Source organism: Oryctolagus cuniculus, chromosome 17, assembly GCF_051225735.1.
Source record: "Oryctolagus cuniculus isolate XC-2025 breed Fujian yellow rabbit chromosome 17, ASM5122573v1, whole genome shotgun sequence".
NCBI classification, from domain to species: Eukaryota; Metazoa; Chordata; class Mammalia; order Lagomorpha; family Leporidae; genus Oryctolagus; species Oryctolagus cuniculus.
Genome location: NC_142883.1, coordinates 20093760 through 20103815, shown reverse-complemented (window position 1 = coordinate 20103815; position 10056 = coordinate 20093760).

The window sequence follows — 10056 nt, the reverse complement described above, 5'->3', positions numbered from 1 at the left end:
ACTCACCGGCGCGTGCGCGCTGAGGCGCCGGTGCCGCCCGGGTGCGCCACCTGGGCTTCCTGGGCTGTAGTTTGTAGTTTGGACCCTGTGGCCCGGACTCAGCTCCTGGAAAAGGAAGGGTCCTGGGGACACCTTCGCGGAGCCGAGGCTCTTATCCAGCGACTGCCGCATCCTCACTCGCTGGTGGCAGGTCACGCCCCCAATACCTCAGCGTCTGTCTGGGGGTTCCAGTTGCTTGCTTTATTTACGCCTGATTTCCCCTTTTCTGTCAGTAATTTTCCTGGTGACTGAGATTCCAAACTGTGACCTGCTATCAGAGTCTCTCCCCACTCAGTTTCAAAGGGAAGAATAACTCTGCGAGTAATCTGGCAGATGCCGCGTTAACTAAGCATGAGAGACATTCTTATCAAGGTGTCTCTCAAAGTGATACAGTGAGAAGCGAAACAAATCACTTCTGGAGTGTTCTTGACCAAAGTGCATGAGCTGCATTTAATCATGAGGAACTGTCAAATACAAAATGAGAGACAAATGTGGCAAGGGGTTAAGCCGCTGCTTGTGTGCCTGCATCCCATGTTGGAGTGCTGGTTTGGGTCCCTGCTGCTCCACTTTCCTTTTTTTTTTTTTTTTTTTTAAGGTTTTTGTTTGTTTGTTTGTTTGTTTTTTGACAGGCAGAGTGGACAGTGAGAGAGAGAGACAGAGAGAAAGGTCTTCCTTCGCCGTTGGTTCACCCTCCAATGGCCGCCGCGGCTGGCGCACCACGCTGATCCGATGGCAGGAGCCAGGTGCTTCTCCTGGTCTCCCATGGGGTGCAGGGCCCAAGTACTTGGGCCATCCTCCACTGCACTCCCTGGCCACAGCAGAGAGCTGGCCTGGAAGAGGGGCAACCGGGACAGAGTCCGGCGCCCCGACCGGGACTAGAACCCGGTGTGCCGGCGCCGCAAGGCAGAGGATTAGCCTAGTGAGCTGCGGCGCCGGCCAAGGTTTGTTTTATTTATTTGGAAGTCAGAGTTACAGAGAGAGAGAATCTTCCATGTACTGGTTCACTCTCCAAATCGCAGTAATAGCCAGGGTTAGGCTAGGCTGAAGCCAGGAGCTTCTACCAGGTCTCCCACGTGGGTGCAGGGACCCAAGCACATGGGCCATCTTCTACTGCTTTTCCAGGAGCATTAAGTGGAGCAGTGGGACTTGAACCAGTGCACATATGGGATGTCATCCTTGCCAGCCCCTGCTGCTCTACTTTCTACCCAGGCCCCTGCTAATATGCCTAGGAAGGCAGCAGGGGATGGACCAAGTACTTGGGAGAGCCAGATGGAGTTCCAGGTTCCTGGTTTTGGCCTGGCCCAGCTTCGGCCATGAGGATATTTAGGAAGTGAACCAGCAGATGGAAGATCTCTCGATCTCGATTCTCTCCCTCTCCCTCTTCTTCTTTCTCTTCCTCTTTCTCTCTGCCTTTCAAACAAATAAACAAATCTTTTTTAAAAAAAAAATGCCCTTTAAGCCCATTGAGATGCCTGCATCTCATGTCAGATACTTGGGTTCAAGCTGTGCCTCCACTTTGAATTCCAACTTACTGCCAATGCACAGCCTGAGAGACAGCAGGTGATGGCTCGATTACTTGGGTCCCTGCCACCATTGTGTGAAACCAGGATTGAGTTTTCCCTGAGTGTTGCAGGCATCTGGGAAGTGGACCAGCTGGATGGACAGTCTCTCTTCTCTCTGTCTCTGTCTTTCAAATAAAGAATGCAAATAAATAAACAATAGGAAAAAAGACATCAAGGTCATGGAAGACATAGAAAGGGCAAGGAACTGTCCCAGGTTGGAAATGAGGAATCAGGACAGCTGAATTGGATTAAAAGAGTTACATAGAGAGAGGAGAGGCAGAGAGAGAGAGAGAGAGAGAGAGAGAGAGAGGTCTTCCATCCAATGGTTCACCCCCAATTGGTTGCAACGGCTGGAGCTGCGCTGATCTGAAGAAGGAGCTTCTTCCGGGCCTCCCACAAGGGTGCAGGGGCCCAAGGACTTGGGTCATCTTCTACTGCTTTCCCAGGCCATAACAGAGGAGCTGGATCAGAAGTGGAGCAGCCGGGACTCAAATGGCACCCATTTGGGTTGCTGGCACTGCAGGCGGTGGTCTTACCTGCTACGCCACAGCGCTGGCCCCTTGATCATTATATTTGAAGAAGTTGGATGAAAGGTACATAGGAATTAAAATACAGGGGTGGGTGTATTGACCAGCAGCTAAGACATCTGCTTCCTGTATTGGAGTGTCTGAATGAGATTCCCAGCTCCTGCTGGTGCAGAGTCTGAGGATGATAATGATGGCTCACACAGCTGGGTTCCTGCACCCACTTGAGAGATGTGGGTTGAGTTCCCTGCTCCTGTCTTTGGCCATGGCCCAGCCTCTGCCCTTGTGGACACCTGGGGAATGAGCCAGCAGATAGGAACTCTTTCTCTCTCTATCTCTGGGCTTCTCAGACAAATTTTTTTGAAAAGTTAAAACACAAAATAAAATTATCAGGGCCAGTGCTGTGGCGTAGCAGGTAAGGCCATCGCCTGCAGTGCTGGCATCCCATATGGGCACTGGTTTGAGTCCTGGCTGTTCCGTTTCCAATCCAGCTCTCTGTTATGGCCTGGGAAAGCAGTAGAAGATGGCACCAGTGTGGGAGACCTGGAAGAAGCTCCTGGCTCCTGGCTTCAGATCAGCCCAGCACTGGCCGTTGCAGCCATTTGGGGAGTGAACCAGCAGATGGAAGACTCTCTCTCTCTCTCTCTTTCTGTATCTACCTCTCTCTCTCTCTAACTCTGTCAAATAAATAAAATAAATCTTTAAAAAAATAACATCTTGATTTTGTCTCAGACCGTATAATTACAAAATCCTACAGGGTTAATTTTTTCAACAATCTTCATAACAGCCCTGTGTGGTAAATAGGGCAGATTTCTGTTCTACACAGCAGGCTAATCTTGTAAGGAAAGGGGAGCAAAACAGAGAGAAGACAGGATAAGAACTCGCAGCCAGAACGAATTTATTCAAGAAGGAGAAATTCGCAGAGGTGAGTGGCCAACAGACCCGAACATGTGGCGGAGGGCCCAGTCCTCCAGTGGGCTGGGCCTTATGTATCTTAGGGTGGGCAGTGGGTCCAGAGAGGGGCTGGGGGCAGTAGTTCAATGAGAATTTTTCCATACAGGTTTTCCATGTTTCTTGCAGGCTTTCAAAACCTGGAAAACAATGCAGGGGGTAGGGTGGGGAACAAAACAGGGCAAGGGTAGAGGTAAAGTGGAATTTTACCTACTTTCAGGCAAGGAGTTAAAATGGCTAAGACTTATGTTCTTGTTCCACCAATACTGGCATAAAGGAATTCAAAGACTTGTCTTACACCCATGAAAAATTGCTCTGTCAAGTCTTAAACTCAAGTCCCTGGATTCCACATTTAGTGTTCTTTTCCTTATATCAAAAACTTGGCAGAGCTACAGAGAGACAGACAGATCTTCCATCCCCTGGTTCTCTCCCCAAATGGCTTCAATAGCCAAGTCAGGGCCAGACTGAAGCCAGGAGTAAGGAACTCTATTCGTTTCTCCAAGATGGGTGGACTTGGGCCAGCTTCCATTATCTTCCCAGGCACATTAGCAGGAAACGGGATCAGAAGTGGAGCAGCTGGGACACAAACTGTCACTCTGATATGGGTTGCTGGTGTCTCAAAGCAGTGGCTTAACCCCCTGTGCCATAGCGCCAGCAGGCAAATACTGCTTATACTTGCAATTTGTAATCATGTTCCTTTCCATTTCTGACACCTTCAAAATAAGGAGTTCTCAAAGCTGGCTCACCCTGAACTCGCCGGGGAGCTTTAATAACCACTAAAACCAGGCTGCCAGACCCATGAGTTCTGATTAACTGGTCTGGGGGAAAGCCTGGGCTTTAAAAGTTTTTGAGCTTTGCAGCTGGTGCTGTGGCACAGCTGGTTAATGCCCTGGCTTGAAGCGCCGGCATCCCATATGGGTGCCAGTTCGAGTCTCGGCTGCTCCTCTTCCGATCCAGCTCTCTGCTGTGGCCTGGGAAAGCAGTAGAAGATGGCCCAAGTCCTTGGGCCCCTGCACCCTTGTGGGAGACCCGGAAGAGGCTCCTAGTTTTGGATGGGTGGTGCTCCAGCCATTGCAGCCAATTGGAGAGTGAACCAGTGGATGGAAGACCTTTCCTCTCTCTGTGTAACTCTGATTTTCAAATAAATAAATCTTTTTTTAAAAAAAGTTTTTGGGCTTTAAAAGAGTTTTAAAAGACATCTAAGGTGGTCACAGCACATAGCCAAAATAGAGAACCTTGACTACAAAAATCACTGTGCAAGGAACGAATATGGGTTATCTAAGGAGAGATACTCAGAAGATCTGAATGTCAGGACAGAGGCGCAGAAGAAATTTGGAAACCATCAGCATATTGATGGTACTAGAAGCCAAGAGAAAAATCAACCTTGCCTCAGGAACGTGTGCCAAGTAACAAGAGAGGAATACAAAGAAATGTTGAGATAAACAAAGTCAGGTTACAGAAACATCCCGAGGTAGAAGGGAAGTTAAGGAACCGATGCCAAGGCTGTGGGTCAGAGCCATGCCCCCGGCCCCAGCTCTGCCTCGTCCAGCCCTCCAGGGTGTCAGCGATGCTTCACCTCCAGGACTTTCTGCCCACGTCCCCGCTGTTTACCTCTCTCATGTCCACCATGGGACTTGGCACAGGACTGCACACAGGGTTTAGTAATCCCCGCTCACTGGAGGATTATAAAACAACTTTCCACATCACCAGTAAGTGTGAGTGTGGTGTTCCTGGAAACATTTGTTTGCCAGTTGGTTCCTCCTCATTGTGATGGGACAGTTTTTTCCCAGTCCAGGCTCCTGCGGGCTCCTGTGCTCTCTGGCTCGCTCTCCCTCCCTCTCTCTCCCTCTCTCTTTCTCACTTCCCCCACTATCAGCCATCCTTTGTTTGGCTAGCTCTGCCTCTACAGCCCTTTTTCTTTTCCAACCCTTCAGAAAGTCTTTGTCCTGCAAATTCGTGGAAAAGCTGCTGGCAAGTGGTCTGCCGCCAGACCTCTGAAAAACAGCACCCTCACCCCTGTCCCACTCCTCCCAGCTCCACCCCTGGGCAGTGAATGGGAGAAAGGAACAGCTGTGTCACCCTTGGCTCCTAGCAGCGCATCTCGCTCTTAAATGGGAGGCCTCTAGGGCTGAAGGGAACTGGACAGAGTGTGCCGAGTCCTTTTTCTGTAAGTCCCCTATTGCGGAAAAATAAAATTGTGTTTAATTTCTGAAACCCGATGCCTGATTTGCCTTGGCAGTCACCGTCCTGGGCTTGGCTGCGAGGCCGGCAACACTAGCGTGCTGATTAATACCAGCTCAGCTTGCTCCCTGCATTATTAACTTTGTATTCTCTCAAATCCTCTTTTATTTGCTCATAGTTTACCGTCGTCTCATTGGCTTTAACGTGCTGTCCGAGTAATCCTGACCACTGGCCCCTGGGAAAGCTCAGGGAACACTGCTCTCCCTGCACCCACATCCCCGTCACACACCAAGATGTTGTTCAGCCCTGTGATTAGGCATGAGTCCCATGTTCCCTTCTTCCTGGGATGGGTGAGTTTTGAGTGTACATTCGTCCCCTGCTGGACCCCCGGGCCCCTGGCAGAAAGCAAAGGAGGTGGATGATACTTCCCAGAATCCAGGGCTTTCTGCCCTAGCTCTTCCGCCCTGGCCACCTGAGCCACCTTTCCGCGGTGCCCTCCTGGCCCATGCTGGCCGTCCACTGAGGCGCCCACAGGGATAGCAAATCGCAATTTGCAGAGCGGACCCAGAGGACTGGGGAAAGGTGGAGCCACAGACAGCCCCTGAGAGGCAAGCATAAACACAGCTGTGGGGATGGGAGGGAGCCATGCTCCTTCCCCACCCCCACCCAGTGTCCACCCCGAAGCAGGGAAAGGCCACCCTGCCTGGAGGACACAAACAAAAACACAGCAGGACCCAAAAGGCTGCCCCCAGATCGCCAGGAACCTGGGCTACTTCCAAGGGCTTGGTGGGGCCCGCTGACACGCCAGGGCCCTCCCTGGACACTTAGTGGCCAAGGCAGCTCCAAAGCAAGTTGAGGTCTGGACTTCAGGGAGCCTGGGCGCCCGGACATGCTGTCCTGTGATCTCAGAAACCCGGCTTTCTGCCGCAGGTACTTAGCTCTTGACCCCTGGTTGCTTAGGGATCACAATGAAGCATTCAATTCAGCAAGCAAGAACAGGCCCACAATAATTCCTTGTCCCAGGCCGTTGTTAACTTTAGACCCTGAGCCTGCAAGCCAAAATATTAGACAGGGCTTTCTTCGCCTTTGTTAATTACAGAATAAATAAGTCGAGCAGGAAGGGACTTTGTCTTTGGGGGGTTACTTGGGTGGGATTCCTGCCTTGATTTGTAGAGGTACTCTGAAAGTGCCAACCCCATAGCCAGGGTGGTGCTGCCTGCAGTCCCTCTGGGCAGGCACAGTTAATGCAGGGCCTTGATCCCTTGGACACGCCTTTGGCACAGCTGTGCCTGGAAAGCAGCCCGCTCAGTTGGTGGGTGGACAGCTAATGAGCTGTACTTCCTTTCTGGCCATCAGGGTCCTCAACTGTGAAAATGAAATAGCAGGAAAAAAAAAAAAAAAACCAACAGCCTCCAAATACTAAGCCCTCCATGGGCCTGGCACTGTGCTAGTTGCTTTATGCAGATCGTCTTATTTAATGTGAAGTCAGGAATCTTTTGTCCCTTTTATAGCTGAGCTATTAGGGCTGGAAGAGATGCTCAATGTGGCCGCAGGTCATCCAGCCGGTCAATGGTGCAGCTGGGTTTAGGCTCGGTGCTCTGATCCCTTAGCCACGGTCGGAACCACTCCGCCATCTCTCCTCCCTTCCCTGAGGTCTTGGGCTCTGACATCACGATGCTGGATCTTCTCCATGGCTTTCTGCTCTCACCAGTGGCGCCAGAAAGAGAGCGTGTTTGGGACTCTGGTCTGCAAGTGCAGAGGAAAACAGCTTCTGAAAGTTAAGGGGCTCCTCACTTCCTGTGTTCTGGAGATGCCAATCAAAGCTGGACACTGGACACACCCCCATATCAGCAGGGAACAGCCTGTGTAGAAGACAAACAAATCCTGGCCGACAGGAAAGGGGAGTTCCCCTTGGCTCTCTGACTTCCCCTTGCCTCCTCCCTGGCTTATCAGCAGGGCCCCAGATCCCCATGCTAGGGCTAGGCTGAGACAGCAGCCTACAGAGACCCTCTGGAGCCAGGCGAGTGGCCACTCTGCCCACAATACATACATCGAGAGATTATATCCACAGTGCTCAGTAGGCAACACAAATGAATCATGCTAATGCGCTAAACAGATTGCCTTTAGTATTCACATCATCTCCAGACATCCCACTGGGTGTGAAACCCATAAATGCCTGAGAGGCAGGTACTGCTATGCCCATTGTAGAGGGCACTGGGCCCAGAGAGACTGACAGCTCTGTCTGTCGCCACACCTGCTGGCTGCTGGTTTCTTTCCTTCCTTCCTTCCTTCCTTCCTTCCTTCCTTCCTTCCTTCCTTCCTTCCTTCCTCCCTTTCCTTTTCTCTCTCTTTTTTTTCTTTTTGAAGAGTTAAAGAAAGAGAGAGAGAGAGAGAAGAGGAGACAGAGATCTTCCATCTGCTGGTTTACTCCGCAAATGGCCATAATGGCTGGGGCTGGGCCAGATCACAGCCAGAAGCTTCTTCCCAGTATCCCATGCGAGTGCAGGGGCCCAAAGACTTGGGCCATCTTCCTCTGCTTTCCCAGGCACATTAGCAGGGAGCTGCACTGGAGTGGAGCAGCCAGGACTCCAACCAACGCTCATATGAGATGTTGGCGTTGCAGGCTTACAGGCAGCAGCTTAATCCACTGCACCACAGCGCCTGCCCCCATGCTGGTTTCTTATCAGCCTGTGGAGCTGGAATTGAAACCAGGCTTTGTTCATCTGACTCCTAAGTCTGCATTCTTTTCAATACATGGAGTGTTGTGTAATGAGAATAAAATTACGAGGCTGGAAAGATCCCAGAATATCTTGGAAATACCGTTGTCAGTAAAGTGTATGTGTTACACGTTATAACAACTTCCAACTATCACACGCACCAGGCTTTGGGCTGAATGCTTTACATGCATTATATTAGCTGCTCCGTGACGTACATGCCAGGAAATCTCATTTGGCAGAGAGGAAAACAAGTTTAGGGCCAGGCATTGGGCCAGTGGTTAAGAAGCAGCTTGGAAGGCCTGTGTCCCATATCAGAGTACCTGGGTTTGCACCCCGTCTATGCTCCTGATTCCTACTTATGCAGACACTGGGTGGTGACAGGTGAGAGCTGAGGGGATGGCTCCTTGCAACCTGCCTAGGACACCAAATTGAGCTCTGGGCTCCTGCCTTCAGCCTGGCGCAACCTGGCTATTGCAGGCATTTGGAGAGTGAACCAACCAGATGATGGAAGATCTCTGTATCTGTTTCTCTGCCTTTCAAATAAAAATTAAAAGAAAAAAATCAAGAAGACAATAAGGTCAGAGGAGACAAGTAACTTGTATGAAGTTGCAGTTTAGACAGCAATGGAGCTGAGACTCAAACCCGAGTGTACTTGACTCCAAAGCCGTGCTCTTAACCGCAAAGACAGTGATGACATAGACTCCAGGCTGTGTTTCTGCTTTCAGGGCTTTGTACTCTATAACCTGCAGATGTTATTGTCATCCCCGTTTTACAGGTGGAAAACTACTGCTTTTCATAATATTATTTTTTAAAAGATTTATTTTATTTATTTGAAAGTCAAAGTTACACACAGAGAGAAGGAGAGGCAGAGAGAAAGAAAGAGGTCTTCCATCCGCTGGTTCACTCCCCAGTTGGCTGAGCTGATCTGAAGCCAGGAGCCAGGAGCCTCCTCCAGGTCTCCTATGTGGGTGCAGGGGCCCAAGCACTTGGGCCATCCTCCACTGCTATCCCAGACCACAGTAAAGAGCTGAATGGGAAGTGGAGCAGCTGGGTCTCCAACTGGCGCCCATATGGGATGCCGGCACTGCAGGCAGTGGCTTCACCTGCTATGCCACAGCGCTGCCCCGCTTTTCATATTATTTAGGTTCACACTACAGACTCTGTGTGTTAAACACATGTGTGCTAGTGTCATATTTGCTTAACATGTTGGATCCTTGCTATGACCTAGAAAATGACTTACTTTATAATGTCATGGATCCTTTCCATTGTCCATCTAATGCTCTAGTGCATTAAGGTCTTTTTTTTTTTTTTTTTTTTTTAATGTTTTGGCGCTGAGGTGGAACAAGCATAGCCCGGAGAGGGGCAGTACTGAGATCTGTGCCCACGGGCTCCGTCCACCTGTCCTCTGGCCGGCCTTCCCCACCGCATCCTGTTTGCTTCGGCTTAGCAGCATGGCTTCTGTCAGGTACTGTGCAGCAGAGGTTGAGGGGCCCTGCTCCAGCACCAAGCGGACGTGGGGATCTGGCAATGTGGGTTGCTTGAACTCAGATGAATTACAAATCTTCCCAGTCCCAGTGTCCTTGCTTTTCAAGTGTGTGGCTCTGAGACCTAATCGAATAGAGTCGTAAGCTTAAATGCACCAATGTGTATGAAGCACTGAGCACACTACTTGGCATCCCCAGGGCTTGCTAAATGAGCACGAGTGAGTACCCCTTTTATACAACATCCAGTCCCCTGGGAGGCGGATGCAGGGTGGAAGGACTCCTGGGGATGCTTTCAGAGGACAGTCTGAGAATGGGGAGGGAAAAAGCATTCCTGGCACCTGGCATCAGGTCCCGACATAGCCATGAGTCAACCCAAGGTGCTGAGGGACTTGCTGTGTTCTGTGTTCTCAGCGCTGCTGGGCGTGTGCCGTGGTCACTTGGCCACACTCCCCCGCAGTCACGCTGCCTGAGTGCCGTTCTTATAAATCAGGCCTGGGTTCTCTGCAGAAAAACAGCCTCTGCGGCGTGATGTCTTGGTCCAGCCTGGGCCTGCAAGGGAGGGGGGTATAAGCATCCTCTTATTTCTGGAGGAGTCAGT